This window comes from Hipposideros armiger, unplaced genomic scaffold, assembly GCF_001890085.2.
Source record: "Hipposideros armiger isolate ML-2016 unplaced genomic scaffold, ASM189008v1 scaffold_33, whole genome shotgun sequence".
Classification (NCBI taxonomy): domain Eukaryota; kingdom Metazoa; phylum Chordata; class Mammalia; order Chiroptera; family Hipposideridae; genus Hipposideros; species Hipposideros armiger.
The window spans coordinates 3,448,746-3,462,540 of record NW_017731383.1 but is presented as its reverse complement, the minus strand read 5'-3'; the positions used below and the strand labels follow the sequence as shown (position 1 = coordinate 3,462,540).

Here is a 13,795-nt window from a genome sequence, read left to right as displayed (position 1 = left end):
GCAGCGTCACTGGCCTTCGTGTGAGATCCAAACCAGGACCCTGCTGCTCAAAGCTGGCGTCCCAAGCCAACTCCTAACCAACGAGCCGCTCGGCCGGCCAAAGTGCAGGCATTTCTTGATTATCCCGGCCGTGAGGAGAGCAGCTGCTGGAGCAAAGAAACAGCATGAGAAGAACCAAAACTAATGGATATGCCAATGAATCCATCATCATGAAGGTGTAAGCACACATTCCATCAAGGTTTCTGTTGGCTCAGAGTTTGTCACCTTTGGTCACCTTTGTAGCATTCTTTAGAAGATCCCTGGAGGCACCACCCTTTGTGGCAACACAAATCCTGTCTCACCTCTGAACTTGCTCTTGAGCTTGGTCTTTTCCCTTCTTGTCCTGGGTCTGTTTCCCTTTTGTGAAATCAGGATTGAGGGTGACATCTGACTGGACACCTTGATCTAAGTGTTAAAGCTGGCCAGTGCTGTCTGTGTCATAGGTAAGTTGTGACCAGCGAGGCCTGGGCCAACACACCAGACAGAAAGCTGGCCCAGTGGCTTTCATTGTTGATGCCAAATGAGAGGGGACAGAGAAAGGTTTTTGATGTGGTCAGTCACTAGGCTTAAGAATGGAGAGGACACCTGTCCCTGGTGCCAAGGGTCCTGCCTGACTCTTGAGGCTTTGAGAAAACCCTTGGAATAAACTAGAGAGAGATGTGCCACCAGAACAGGGCTGGAGATCTTCCTCCCAGCAGCTTAGAAGCTATTGGAGACATGGTCATCCAGTGTCATTTCCCTGTAGGTATAAAATGTGACGCTTGTTAAAAGCCAAGGATGACTTTTTTAGAAAGAAGCCAGCAGGAGGGGTTTATCTTCTAAAATACTCCAGATAAATGATGGGTTAGAATAAAACAGGGTTAGAATTCAGATTCTGACCCCAGATAATAATAGATTTCCTGACAAGAAAGATAAGTTTCTACATTAGACATGGTAACTAGAAATATTTGAGTGCTGGTGATGGCTGGGCTGGCTCTTGAGTGCCTCTTGAGTAACAGCACACAACTCAGGAACAGTCTAAATTTTGTTACAGCAGGTATGTGCAATTTTCCTGTTGGTCTAGTGAGGAGCTAGCAGTTACAGCAAGGCAGCCAGCAGAGGGCCCCAGAGACTCACAAATAAGCCTAGATTTTGGCCCTTGCTTGGATGCTTGCCAGTTCCCATACCAGCTGCCCTTGGGCTCTGTGGGGGTGTGTTCAGGCAAGCCCACACTGGAATGCTTGTCTCGGAACTGGGAGGAAACTCCAGCACCTCCAAGATCAAGATAGGAGTCAGGTAGAAGGTAGAAATTACAGTTATTTACAGAAGAACAGTTGCAGAATCTGGTGACCTGATTGATAGTCATGTATGGTCTTGCGTTGACTGTGGGGCATGGGACTGTGTACCCTTGTATGTAAAAGAGGAACCCACTGGCCTCTACAGGAACCAGGAAAGGAGCAAGAAACTGTATCCAGCGTCTTCACATTACAGTTATCACCTTGCCGGGATTTTTCCTGAGTCCCGGTTTAGTGAACCTAATGGTCCGCATGTATGACCCTCCCCCTGGGCAGACCCTTACCAGAGAAATCCTCAGCAGCACTCCCAGAACTGTGAACAGTAAATGCTAGAAGGGGATTAAGCTGCTTGGCTCTTAACTCCCAGGATTAGCAGTGAGTGGCCAGATTCCAGACTGGTTCTTAGTAATTTCTTTCTAAACTGAGGATCCTGACTAATCTATAGGTGTGGTAGGAAGGTAGGTATATAGCTTAGAACTCTATTATAATCTGCTAGAAACTCTTTACGGGCCATTAAATCATGGACTGGATCGTATATTTCATTCCTTTTTCTATTTATATAGAGTGATTTCCCATTTTTTTCTTCTTTAGAGAGCTTGAGGGAATCGCAGGAAAGCCAAAAGAGTGCAGTGATAATCGTTAGCATTCACACCCTGCAATGGGTAGAACTTGCCTCGTGCTCGCCCTTGGTGAATGTAACAGACCCTGCCTGTACCATAGTGTTCAGAAGCAAAGGAAAGTCAAATAATTGATGACTCCTTGATTGACACAGTGGCAGTATGTGTTCAGCATTCTCTGAGTAATATGCGTTTGCTCTGAAACAAACACCTCAAAAGTTTAGAAACAAAATTATTTTCAGCTTTCCACACTATGTAAGCTATGTCAGAGTGCCCCAAAAATGTGGGGTGGGAAGGCCACATGTGTGTGCATGTGTGTGTTCTGTAGTGGCATTTTACTTAAATTAGGCCACTAGTTAGGTTTCTTAAGAAGGTCGTTTAATATGGTTCAGCCTGTTTTGGTTTGGTTTGGTTTTTAAGATACAATAACTCCTATCCACTGGAAATATGGGCCTTGGATGAGATTATATCCGGCATTAACTGGTCCCATTTGGAACACCCCAGCTGGACACACACCTGGTCATAGGCCCAAGGTCAGCCTTGAAATAATAGCGTGGGACAATGGCTGGAAGGGAAGTGCTTTGAACCCGGGGCTCAAAGAAGGCTGGTGGTTTTTTTATATGTCACAGTTCTCATACTATACTGTGTGTTTGTGAGTCCTTTCTTTCCTTCCCAGTTGTTAGGCCTAACGTGCCATTCTTTCAAAAGAATAGGGCTTAGATGGACCAGCTTTTTCCGGCTCAAGGCTGCCCTTCCCATTTGTACACCTATCCACTTCCTGTGCCCTCTCAGGGTGTCCAGGGTGTTGTTTGTGTTCCAAGAGCGCCACTGAAGCTGTGGTAGCCACACAGCCAGGCCAGCAGGACTAAGGCAGTGGGTCTGGAGTGGACCACGCCGCATGTTCTGCACAGACAAACCATGTGATCTGAGGCTGGGGAGAGGGGCTCACTGGCTCTGCTGCAAGTGCTGCTGGGAGATTTCTCCAGCAGTGGTTCTGACAGTGCTTATCTTCTTTTAGAGTGCTACTTACTTCTTGCACCTGCTGTCAGCACTTTTACTGTCAGCTTTGTTTTGTGTTAAAATTTGCATAAATTTGTAGGGTTGTGGAGTTGGGGAGAAGGGAATTTCTTTGGAATGAGCAGAACTCAGATAGAGGTAGTACTATGATCTCTGTGGTCCTGCCCCTCTCCCCTGTCCACTGAGATACAGCCCAGGAAGGTCACTTCCCCTCAATCGATTGGTGCTGGTTCCCACTTCTGAATCAGGAGAGTTTTGTCTGTGACTGACCTGGTGTCTGCACAGGGCATTAGGAATTGGCAAAGATGATGGGTGTGAAGCTCCCAGTACAGCAACTAGCATATATTGGGTTATCGGAAAAATCATGATTCATGTTTGCTACAGATGGCACTAGTTCATTTTTGGAAGTACTAAAGTCATTCATATCTATGTTTTTGCTATGTCATTTGACAGCTGACAGTTCTAGCTTCATTCTAAACAAAAATTGAGCAATTTGATTGAGTTTTGGAGATTTTACAACAAGTTGAAGATGGAAGACCAAACGGTGTATTTTTGCCATATTTTACTATTTTATTTCCATAAAGGGAAGAACATGCGTCAAGCTTGTGAAAAGTTGCATAAAGTTTACAGTGACAATGCTCTACAAGAACGTCAGTGCCAATGATGGTTCACGAAATTCTGTGCTGGTGATTTTTTTTTTTTTAAGATTTTTATTGGGGAACTGCGGGGATGGGAACAGTGCTGGGGAATTGGGGGAAGGGGAACAGACAAGTTGCTGTCCTTTTGTTCTTCAGTCTAGTTGTGGAGGACGTTGCTTCACTGGCCCAAGTTGGCACCATCATTGCGCTCTTCCCGGGCGAGGCAGATCAGTCGCCGGCTTCTGGACGGCCGCTCACTGCGGCTGCTGGCCACACACGGTAGCCCATGGCAAGCCACTGCAGCAGGGGCTGCAGCCTACGCCGTCGCCGGCGACTCATGGCAGCCCAGCTCCAGGTTGAGCTGTTGTACAGCATCTTAGCTGTGAAGGGCAGTGTCACTGGCCCTCATATGTGGGATCCGAACCGGGGCCCTCTGGCATCCCAAGCGAGTTCTTAACCATCGCGCCACTCGGCCGGCCCCTGTGCTGGTGATTTTGATCTCAACGATGCTTCTCCGTCAGGGAGACCTACCAAGGTTGATGACGACAAAATAAAGGCATTGATAGAGTCAAACATACGCTACACAACACAAGAGATTGCAGAAACATTGAACATCCATCATTCAACCGTTCACAACCATCTAAAGAAGCTGGGATACGTAAGCAATCTCGATATTTGGGTTTCGCATGATGAACTCAAAGAAGTTCACTTGACAGTGCATATAAACATCTGCAATATGCTCATTAAATGTGAGGGAAACGATCCTTTTTTGAAGCGACTGATAACTGGTGATGAGAAGTGGATTGTTTACAACAATGTGGTGCGCAAACGGTCTTGGTCCCGACGTGATGATTCGCCTCAAATGACATCGAAAGCAGACATACATCAGAGGAAGGTTATGCCCTCAGTGTGGTGGGATTTTAAAGGTGTTGTGTTTTTCACGCTCCTACCAAGGAACCAAACAATTCGAATGTGTACTGTCAGCAATTGGACAGTTTGAACGAATCCATCATCCAGAAACATCCAGAGCTTGTTAATTGTAAAAGAGTTGTTCCATCACAACAACGCGAGACCACACACAAGTTTGATCACCCGTCAAAAATTATCAGAGCTTGGATAGGATATGATGCCACACCCACCATACTCGCCTGACCTTGTGCTGTCAGACTTCCACTTGTTTTGCTCTCTTCAAAACTCTGTGTGTGGTATAACGTTCAATTCAGATGAGGCTGTAAATCAGCACCTTGTTCAGTTTTTTGCAAATAAAGACAGGTCCTTCTAAGAATGAGGAATTATGAAGCTCACTGAAAGATGGCAAAAGGTTATCGAACAAAACGGGCAATATATCCTTGATTGATCTTTGTTCTTTATATAAATAAATGATCTTTGAAAAACATAGACAAAATACGTCATGATTTTTCCGACAACCCAATAACAGGCACCTAATAAATGGTGCCTTATTAAAGTGCCCCAGAGCTACTACTACTTTCTGAGCCATCAGTTTAAAGTAACTTTTAAGTTAAATTGTGGGAGGTCTGCTATGTTACATACGAAGCTAGCTTTTTCATACACTAACCGTTTCGCAAGTGAGTGCTCATCAGCCCCTTTGAACAGGGAACAAGGGTTCCCTGGCTAGCAGATTCTTCTGCTAGGCTGTGATGACTTAGGGCTGTTGGGGTTCTTTCTGAATGTAGCCAGATGAAAGAATTCCTTCCGAACCTTCTGTCCTTCATTTCACCTGGCCCACTCTCTCACTCTGGATTGTAGCCTTGGCCTTGTACACTCAGTTCCCTGACTCCTCTTCCCCGTTTGCCCTATAATGTCAAGTCAGTCTTGTGGTTCCTTTGCATCACCCCAGTTAGAACCTGCAGTGGTTTTTAGGGCCTCAGGCTTTTGCCACTGTTTCTAGTCTGGCCCCTTCCACCTGACTTCACACAAACCAGGCCAGTCTTCCACCTGCCTGCATCTGTTCATGTAGGTGCCTTCACCTAACACCATCCTCCCCCATTCTCTTCACCTCTTGTCCTGCTGTCTCCACAAAGCCCTCTCCATCCCACACTGCTCTGTTGATCAGTCCACACTAATTACCATGTGCAGGCAGGCAGCCAGGCAGAGGCCCCATTTTACTCTTTGGGGCTCCATAGAGGAATCTTAGTAACCACTGGTTATTTAACCTGCTTCCCCCACTCAAGGGTACTGCTGGTGCCAGAGACAGTGTTGCCCGCAGGTGGGGTTTGGTGTTAGTACAGCTGTCTCAGCTATAGGTTGTTCAATAAACTGGTCTCAGGGTCCAGATAGAGTGGAGGGGATGCCCACCCTGTGTGCATGTGTGCCTGTCCCATCACGAGTGAGTGGAGAGGCTGATAGACTCCAGTCTGTGTCTCTTACTAAGACACAGCAAGCCTATAAAAATTACAGTTCCTTAGGCTAAAGCCCAGGAAATCTCAGTACTTACATAGATTTTCTGGCCGGGGAGCACCTTAGCAGTGTCCAAGCAAAGACACGTGCTCCACATGTCCTTAACCGCCTTGGCTTCTCACCTGCCATCCTAGACCCCATCCTCCCGCCTCTCCACAGCCCCCTCGCCTCCACTTTCCCACCTCTCCTCTCAGCCTGTCCTCCACCCTGCACTGTCGCCTGGATTTCCATAGCAGTCTCCTGACTGGGCTTCCGCGTCCGTTCATCCCCCTTCCAGTCCCATGCTCCACACCTAACGGACACCAGAGTGATCCTCCTAAGGAACAAGCTTGGCCATTTTATCTCCCATTTACAACCCTCTGGTAGCTCCCTCTGGTCTCAGGATGTTCCTTAGGAGACCTTATAGGTCTGGCCTCCCCTGCACATGTTCCTCCAGCATCTTGTTCCAGCCACACACTTGAGTTTCTGCACTAGCCAGGCTCTCGCGCATCTCCACACTTTGTACTTGTCGCATCCTCCACCCTCTTCTGGGTGACTCTTCCTCAGCCTTGGAGCTGTTGTGCCACCTTCCCAGGCCATGCTCCCAGGCCTCCCCTGAGCACCTAGGACACCATGTGACCTGACTTCTTTTCTTATCCTCCACCCCTGAGCAGAAATACTGTGGGATCCATCCCTTTAAACTGGCACCTACTCGGGACCTGTCATAAGCGTTTGTTTGAAAGAACAGGTGGCTTAGAGTGGCCCCACTACTCTCAATGATGTCTCCTTATGAGAAGACCCCCGTTTCCAGAGGGGCCTCTACAAGCAGCAGCGACCAGGAACTCTTGTATACTTGTCATTGGGGTGGGGTGGGGGGCAAGGGAGAGGAAGGTGAAGACAGGAATATTCTCTGGATGGCGAAGGGAAACTACATGTGGTACCTCTTCAAAAGCGGGGTGGGGGGAGGACAGCAGGGGACCAGCCGGCAAGTGTAGCGGTTCAGTGGGTGAACGTGCAGTCACACAAACTAGAGCCAAGGTTCCGAATGGTTCTTTGGTGCCAGTGGTTGTCCCCCAGCTCTATCCAGTCCTAGACCTGGTCCATAAAGTACGAACCCAGAAACTGTAAGGTGGTCACACACATGCACCACCACCCCAGATCCAGCTCGTAGCCATATTTGTTTAATCTTCATCAACATTATAAACTATTTTGTAGTCAGCTACCAGTATATAAAATCAGATTGTATATAAAATTCCAGATTTCTGGCTTCGCTTCAATTTAAAACCTTGGGCAAATTGAATTCTCACTCTGACTTGGCAGCTGTTGGTCACCACTCTTGGTGGTTATACTTCTAACAGACGGCATTACCTGCCGCCCATATGGGCATTTTGAGTTTGCAGCTCCTGGTCTTCTGTAATCTCCTGAAAGTCAGGGACAAAGTCTTGTTCATCATAGTTTTATTTCTACTTCCTAGCACAGTGTCTGGCTTGCTTGGTAAATATTTGTTGAAATAGATTTAATTATTCTTACATAAGTATCATAACTATTTGTCATTGGGTACCATCAAAGGATGCAGGGAAATGGATGCATATTTAATCCAACAAGTGTTTTGTGATTCTGGAAACCCTGGTCATCTGGGTGGAAAGTAAATTGGTGGCTCTCTTGGTTTTCTGGGACTTAGTCCCAGTTTCTCCAGCCTGTTTCCCGTCTGTCCCCCCAGGGATCATGACTTAGCGTCTCCACCATATCTAAAGATCTGAGGGCAGCATGTGCACGAAGGAGTCAGGACCTCTCAGGCTGCACCACCATCTAGTGTTTGATGATCACTGAAGGCCACTCACGTAGTTTGCTAAGGCCGCCATCACAAAATAGCGCTGATGGGGCGGCTGAAATGCCTCATTGAAGGCCTTGTCTCCAAATAGATTCATATTCTGAGGTGTGGGAGTTAGGACTTCAACATCTGAATTTAGGGAGGACCCCTCAGTCCATAATAGGCACATATAAATGGTGTGGTGTTTTTTTGTTTTCTTTTGTTTTAGGATATCTGATTCAGTTGGTGAAACGATGTAAAGCAGGAACTGTGTTACAGTTGGACTTTCAGTGGAGGCAGCGACACCTGTATTAGAGGATTAGCAGATGTGTCCCTGTGCATTTTCAGGTTCCCCAGCCATCATCAGGGCACAGAGCAGTTTCTGCTGAGCCTGAGCATGACAGAGCTTGGGGAGCCTGGTAAAGGCAGATGGCTTCTCATGAAGTTTCAGCCTGTTGTGTGTGTGCTGGTATTTTGAGCAGTTGCGGTAAGGAGATAATTAAGAATGAAAACAAAGGTACTAGCAACACCAGAGCAGGCTCCCTACCACTCAGGCAGCTCTCTGAGGGGCCAAGTGTCCATGGAAATCACCATAGGCCTTTGTAGGGGAGGGGCGTGAGTGATGTGGTTCCCACTGGGCAGACCTTCAGCTCTGCTTTCCTGGGCTGGACACTTGCCCTCAAGAAAGGCTATAGACACGCTCCTTATATGGCCAATGCTACAAGTTCCCCCTGGGTAGCCCACATTACTGGAACTGAGAATGGGGCCTGTGAATGAAGGCTGAAGGACAGCTTGAAAACAAGGAGAGGAAAGTCACATTTGGAACATTCTGTGTTATGAGACCCATTTACAGCACCTTAGTTGCACTTTTGCTTCCAAAGTTCACCTTGGGGTTTTGAACATGAAGAAACTAATGAAAAGCTTGGGGCGGGGGGAGATTAAGCATGCTTTTGGTCACGTGGTAGGTCCTGTATAATAGTGAACTGCATTGGTGAGTGTTTCCGTGATCTAACATTTCGACAGTATTTGAGATCGTAGAATCCTAAAGGCTTGTTTTATACTTGAGTATAAAACTGTACTAACGACCAAAAATTTAAACCCAAGAACAAGAAAATAAAGGACGGCTTGTCTTCGTCAGACAACAGTTTAGCACTCTGCCCTGTTTCTGGATGTCTCTTCTTGGCAGCTACCTCGATGTGGCATTGGGCAAGCCTGCCTCCTGCATAGCTGGGTCCTTCTCTGCATTGGCAAGCAGCCACTGTGATCAGGCGGGGTTGCGCTCATTGCAGACAGTTTCTGTACAGTCCTGAACACCCTGTGTCAGCATTGTTCCCAAGAGCACTTCCAAAATGCGTTCTCCACCATCTCATTTTCAACATCATTGTTTGGCAAATTTGATAAAAAGTTTAGGTCTTTATTTACAAGCACGAACAGTGGCCAGTTTCACTCTCAGCCCTTACTGTCATCTCACTCTCGAGTACCTTTTGGTCTCCTACGGTTAACTGTGTTGATCACCTTCCACCTGAAGCGCGATGGGGTGAAATTTCATGACCGAGGAGTAAACTCCACCAGTCCTCTTAGCCATGCTGCAAAGAATGGATAATGAATATAATCAACTTCCTGGAATTGCCAGTAGCAAAAATTGATCTTCTAAAGAACCCAGGTAGTCTGATTTTATTTTTCTTTTCTGAATAGAAATATCAAAAGGATCACAAAACCAAGACCCGTGTAGAGAGATCAGGGCTTCTTAAACTTCACTGTGTCTCACATTCCCCCTGCAATCTTGTCAAAAATGCAACTCTAATTAGTAGGTCTAGAGTGGAACATGACATCCTGCATTTCCAACAAGATCCCAGGTAGACAGTGCTGCTCATTCTTTGAGGAGCAAGGGACTAGGTAACCATCCTCCTGAGGAAACCATCCATAGCCACTTAGCTGCCTTAAAATGTTCTCTAATGTTCTTTATAGTGTCATGTCCCACAGAACTAAAAATCATTGATTAAACCTGAGGGAGAATACGCGTTCCCAGCTGGATAAAGAGCCATGTGCTTAGGGTTGTGAGAATAACGGTGTCTGGAGACATCAGATGGGTGATGTACTCCCCAATGGCATGGTACTGTTTCCTGTAATGAAAATGCGTGAAAGACCATAACTGGACTTGCCAAAACATGCAAACTGGGACGATGAAAGGAATAAGGCATTGGAAGAATAATAGCATGCCTATGCCATTTATTAGGATGTCTTCTATAGCAAGACCAGTATCCAAGTCCCTGTTTCCTATGCCTTCCAAGCTGGGAGTCTTCCACTTGCACTTCTTATTATGCCCCTATGTCAGTGGACATTTTTTCCTCTCTTCGGTGATCCACATGCTCGCTCATAGCTCCTGCACTCCAGAGAGGCTTTCCTATTTGTCACACTTAACAGCAAGCAAGGCAAGATTGAAAGCCCACATTTGCTGTGTCCTGGGGGTGGGGGAGAGGGGGAAGGTAATGAGAATGTGAAAAACATTTAGCATGGGTAGCAGCAACTTTCTCTCTGTAAGCCTGCTGCATAAACGGCACTTGTGAAGTCTGGTGTCACCTCTGCCTCTGGCTAAAGTCAAGGGGAGGAACCTGCTTCAAACCTCAGAGGAAAGGGACAGTCATCTGCCATGCTATGTCACGTCGCTCTTGGTTTTCTTATCCTGCTTGTAAGAGTTAAACAGTAGGCACTGGAATAGCACTAGTGAATGGTGAGCTGGCCAGCAGGGATCAAAAGTGACTGCCCTTTCATTTTGCATTAACCTTTGTTTGCTCTTTCCTCTCTGGGAAGATGGCGAGGTTTCTTCTGTCTCCTTATGATGTAAAGAATTTGGAAGAACTCAGAGTTCTTTGGAGAAAAATCATTCTAAAAACCTTGGCGAGTATGTGGTCCCCTTGACTCCCACCCCTTTTCCAGGAGCTGACTGTGTGGCTGTGGGAGATGAGTGGTTTATAAATGACTGTGGTCCCCGCAGAGTATTGCCAGGGACCACAGCCCAGGGACTAGGCCCTCTATTCAAAGGCATTCCGGTACGTGAGGCATAAGAAGAGCTTGCAGTTTGATAGCTCCGGACTCTGCTGACAGCACCCAGCACTCTGCTTGGTCCCCAGTGGGCACTTAGTAAATATTTTAAGTGGATGATGTCAGCATAGAACCTGCCCTGCAAACCTTATGAGCAAAAGGAAGAGGCAAGACAGACACGTACCCAGAGTGCACTACATGCAGATGTAGAAAACCAGCCACGGGGAACATCAGGCTCGTTGCTGATGCTGTAATTATTAGAGTTAGAAACATGAATGACTGAGTGTACAAAGTACAGTAGAGAAGGTAAGCCCCCCAGTGAAGTCAGCATTCAAAGGCACCATGCCAGAGGCGACATTTTCCCAATCCTTCCACTACTCCAGGGAGATCTGAAGAGTAAGTCTTGAAGAAGAGACCAGGGAACCTGCCCATGGCAGTAAATACCAACAAATCATTTGTCTTTTTCTCCAGCTCTTAGGCTCCTTCTCCTACACTGTGTGTGTCTTTATTCCCTTCACGAGTTGGAACAGCAGGTGGGTAAGGCCGGGTGAACTTTAAAAATAAAAGTGGAAGGAAATCCAATGGGACTTTCCACTTAGCAGCCTAGAAGTACACCTGAAACCACGGCTCAGAAATAAATCATTACTTAAAAAAAAAAAAAAGAATTTCTGAAAACCAACTTCCTATATGTTATTTTTTTCTCCAATCTCTACCCAGTGGTGAGCCATCAAATCCTCTAAACAGAACGTGTGTGTGCGCCTGTCTTGGGAATGGGAAGCCAAGGAAACTGGAGAGATTGCATTGTCTCGAGGGGTCCAACCAAGAGTGAGTGGTGGCCACATGCAAGGGAAAGGGCATCAGACTCTGCAAGGGAAAGGCCCGCATGTGGCCTCTACCTCCTCATAAAGTCCAGTTCTGAAAGGGGAAGTTGTCACTGGAGAAAGAGCAGGATTGAGGGGTCAGTGTGGAGGCTGTCAAGCAGATAGAAGAATGCAGACATACAGGGCCTGTCGCATGAGGGCCAGGGAGAAAGCAGCCACTATAGAGAAATTACGTTTAGAATTATTTTCTTTTCTGTCTTGCTTCAATGCTCTTTGGCTGTTCCCCTCCTCCAAGAACCTGTTTCCCTGCTCCCAAGGTTTCCAGAAGTCATTAATCTCAGTATCAAAAATGGTCATGTGAACTGTAACAACCAATTTTAACAGTTATGTGGAGGCTGTGTTCTTTCACACACTCCCAGGCATAGTACCTCGTAAGCCCAACAATACTGGAAGATAATATTGATGGATTCTGATTGCATGTCCACCTAGGAGTCCCATTTTGTAAGTTAGAGCTGAAATTTGTGGCTCCAGGAGACTTGTGATCTTATGTCACATAAATGTTGCAATTCTAGCCCATCTGTAATTAACAAAATTTGAGCCAAGAATTATCTGAGTGTTATCTAGTGGTTGAATGGGTCTCAAAGTTAAGCCAGTTACTTGTATCTTTTTGGGTTCCTGTCACTCAGGGACTACACAATGGGTGAAATTCTGCATTGAATTTTACAAGACTTCACCAGAGAGAAGACACTACTGATCGAGAAGCTGAATTTTCTCATGGTGGCCCAAACCAGATCCTCGTGAAATTGAGAGAGCAATCAGAATGCTAGTTTAGTCACAGATAGAGCTGTCACGTAGATACTCAGGCTGACCTTCCAACACCTGCTGTCTGTCCCCAGCAGCACATCTGAGAGAGAGCCCAAGGCAAGGGGAGAGGTCCAGTCATCTCATGGCCAATGCAGTTCCCTCTCTTTTAGAGTGTGGCATCAAGCTGACAAGTTCCTGATTTTCCCTTTTTCTAACCTCAGATAACTCAGGTCACATCTTTCTGTTCCTCAGATTGGTTGGCGCTCTCCATAGGCTGCAGTACTCGCCTCCTTGGTCATACCTCCATTGGATGTGCAGTCTTGCGCCTTCTGCACTAGTCTGTCTCCACAGGAAAAGATGGCGTTTCTCATGTTAACACTGAGGGAGAGGGTGACTTCTCTCCAAGTTCTGGGCTCCAGGGGGCCTTTATTGTCCGCCTCCCCCCAGTGTCCCTGCCCTGTTGGCTAACACCATGAGAAGATAGATGCGGTCCCGAGTGGGAGGTGCAGTTTTTGGTTTTCCCGAAACCTGGAGCCTCTTCTTCCAGGGAGTGGTGACATAGAGAAGTGCTGGCTTTGTCCGCTCCTGCCCGGCCAAGATTCCAGGAGTAGCCCTTGCAGTGAGCAAAGCTGGGGTCTGCTTGGGCTTGTTTCTGCCCGAGTTCTAGCAGTATTTATTTTTGACAGTTTGAAATGGTCTATTACTAGATCCACCACTTCCTAAACGTTGCTTTGCTACTGAGCCCTCATGAAGGCTGTCACTCTGTCTGATTCTCATTGCTCACTATGAGCATTCCCTCCGCGGTAAACCGGACGTGGGGCCGTTTTCCAATTGCTCACAGTGGTCCTTGGGAGTTCCTATTGTGAGAAAGCGTCTCTGATCCTTTGAAGAAACTTTTTGGTTTTTTTGAATGAATGTATGAATGAATCGTAAGTTAATGCCTTTCAAACAGTTTTGACTGTGACCCTATAGTAAGAATATATTTTATAAACCCGATACATGCATGAATATATGTATGTACTTACGTAGAACCGAAACAGTAGTTTTATAAAATAAATACCTGACATGTGGAATGCACTCTAGTGCCTTCTTTTCTGTTGTAGTTTAAAAAAAAAACCAATAATCATTATTTACTTAAATGATTACACATCCCATCAGTGGGTTGCAATTCATATTTTAAAAATCATTGCTGTAATTAACTTTGCTCCCACAAACTTGTATTGTTGTGTTAAGTGTCTACTCTGAGCAACCCCCTTTGGATGAGGCTTAGTCACAGCCTCTGCACTTCAAGGCTCTGAGTGCAGCACAGAGGCGGGAGAGCTCTCCATGAAAAGGG

The 13,795-nt window shown here is 46.4% G+C and overlaps 1 protein-coding gene across 5 annotated transcripts in view; it reads left to right on the top strand.

Moving 5' to 3' along the window:
• Nucleotides 1-13,795, top strand: part of RNF216 (ring finger protein 216) — a 131,083-nt gene that overhangs the window by 72,397 nt on the left and 44,891 nt on the right. The gene's annotated exons all lie outside the window — the stretch shown is intronic.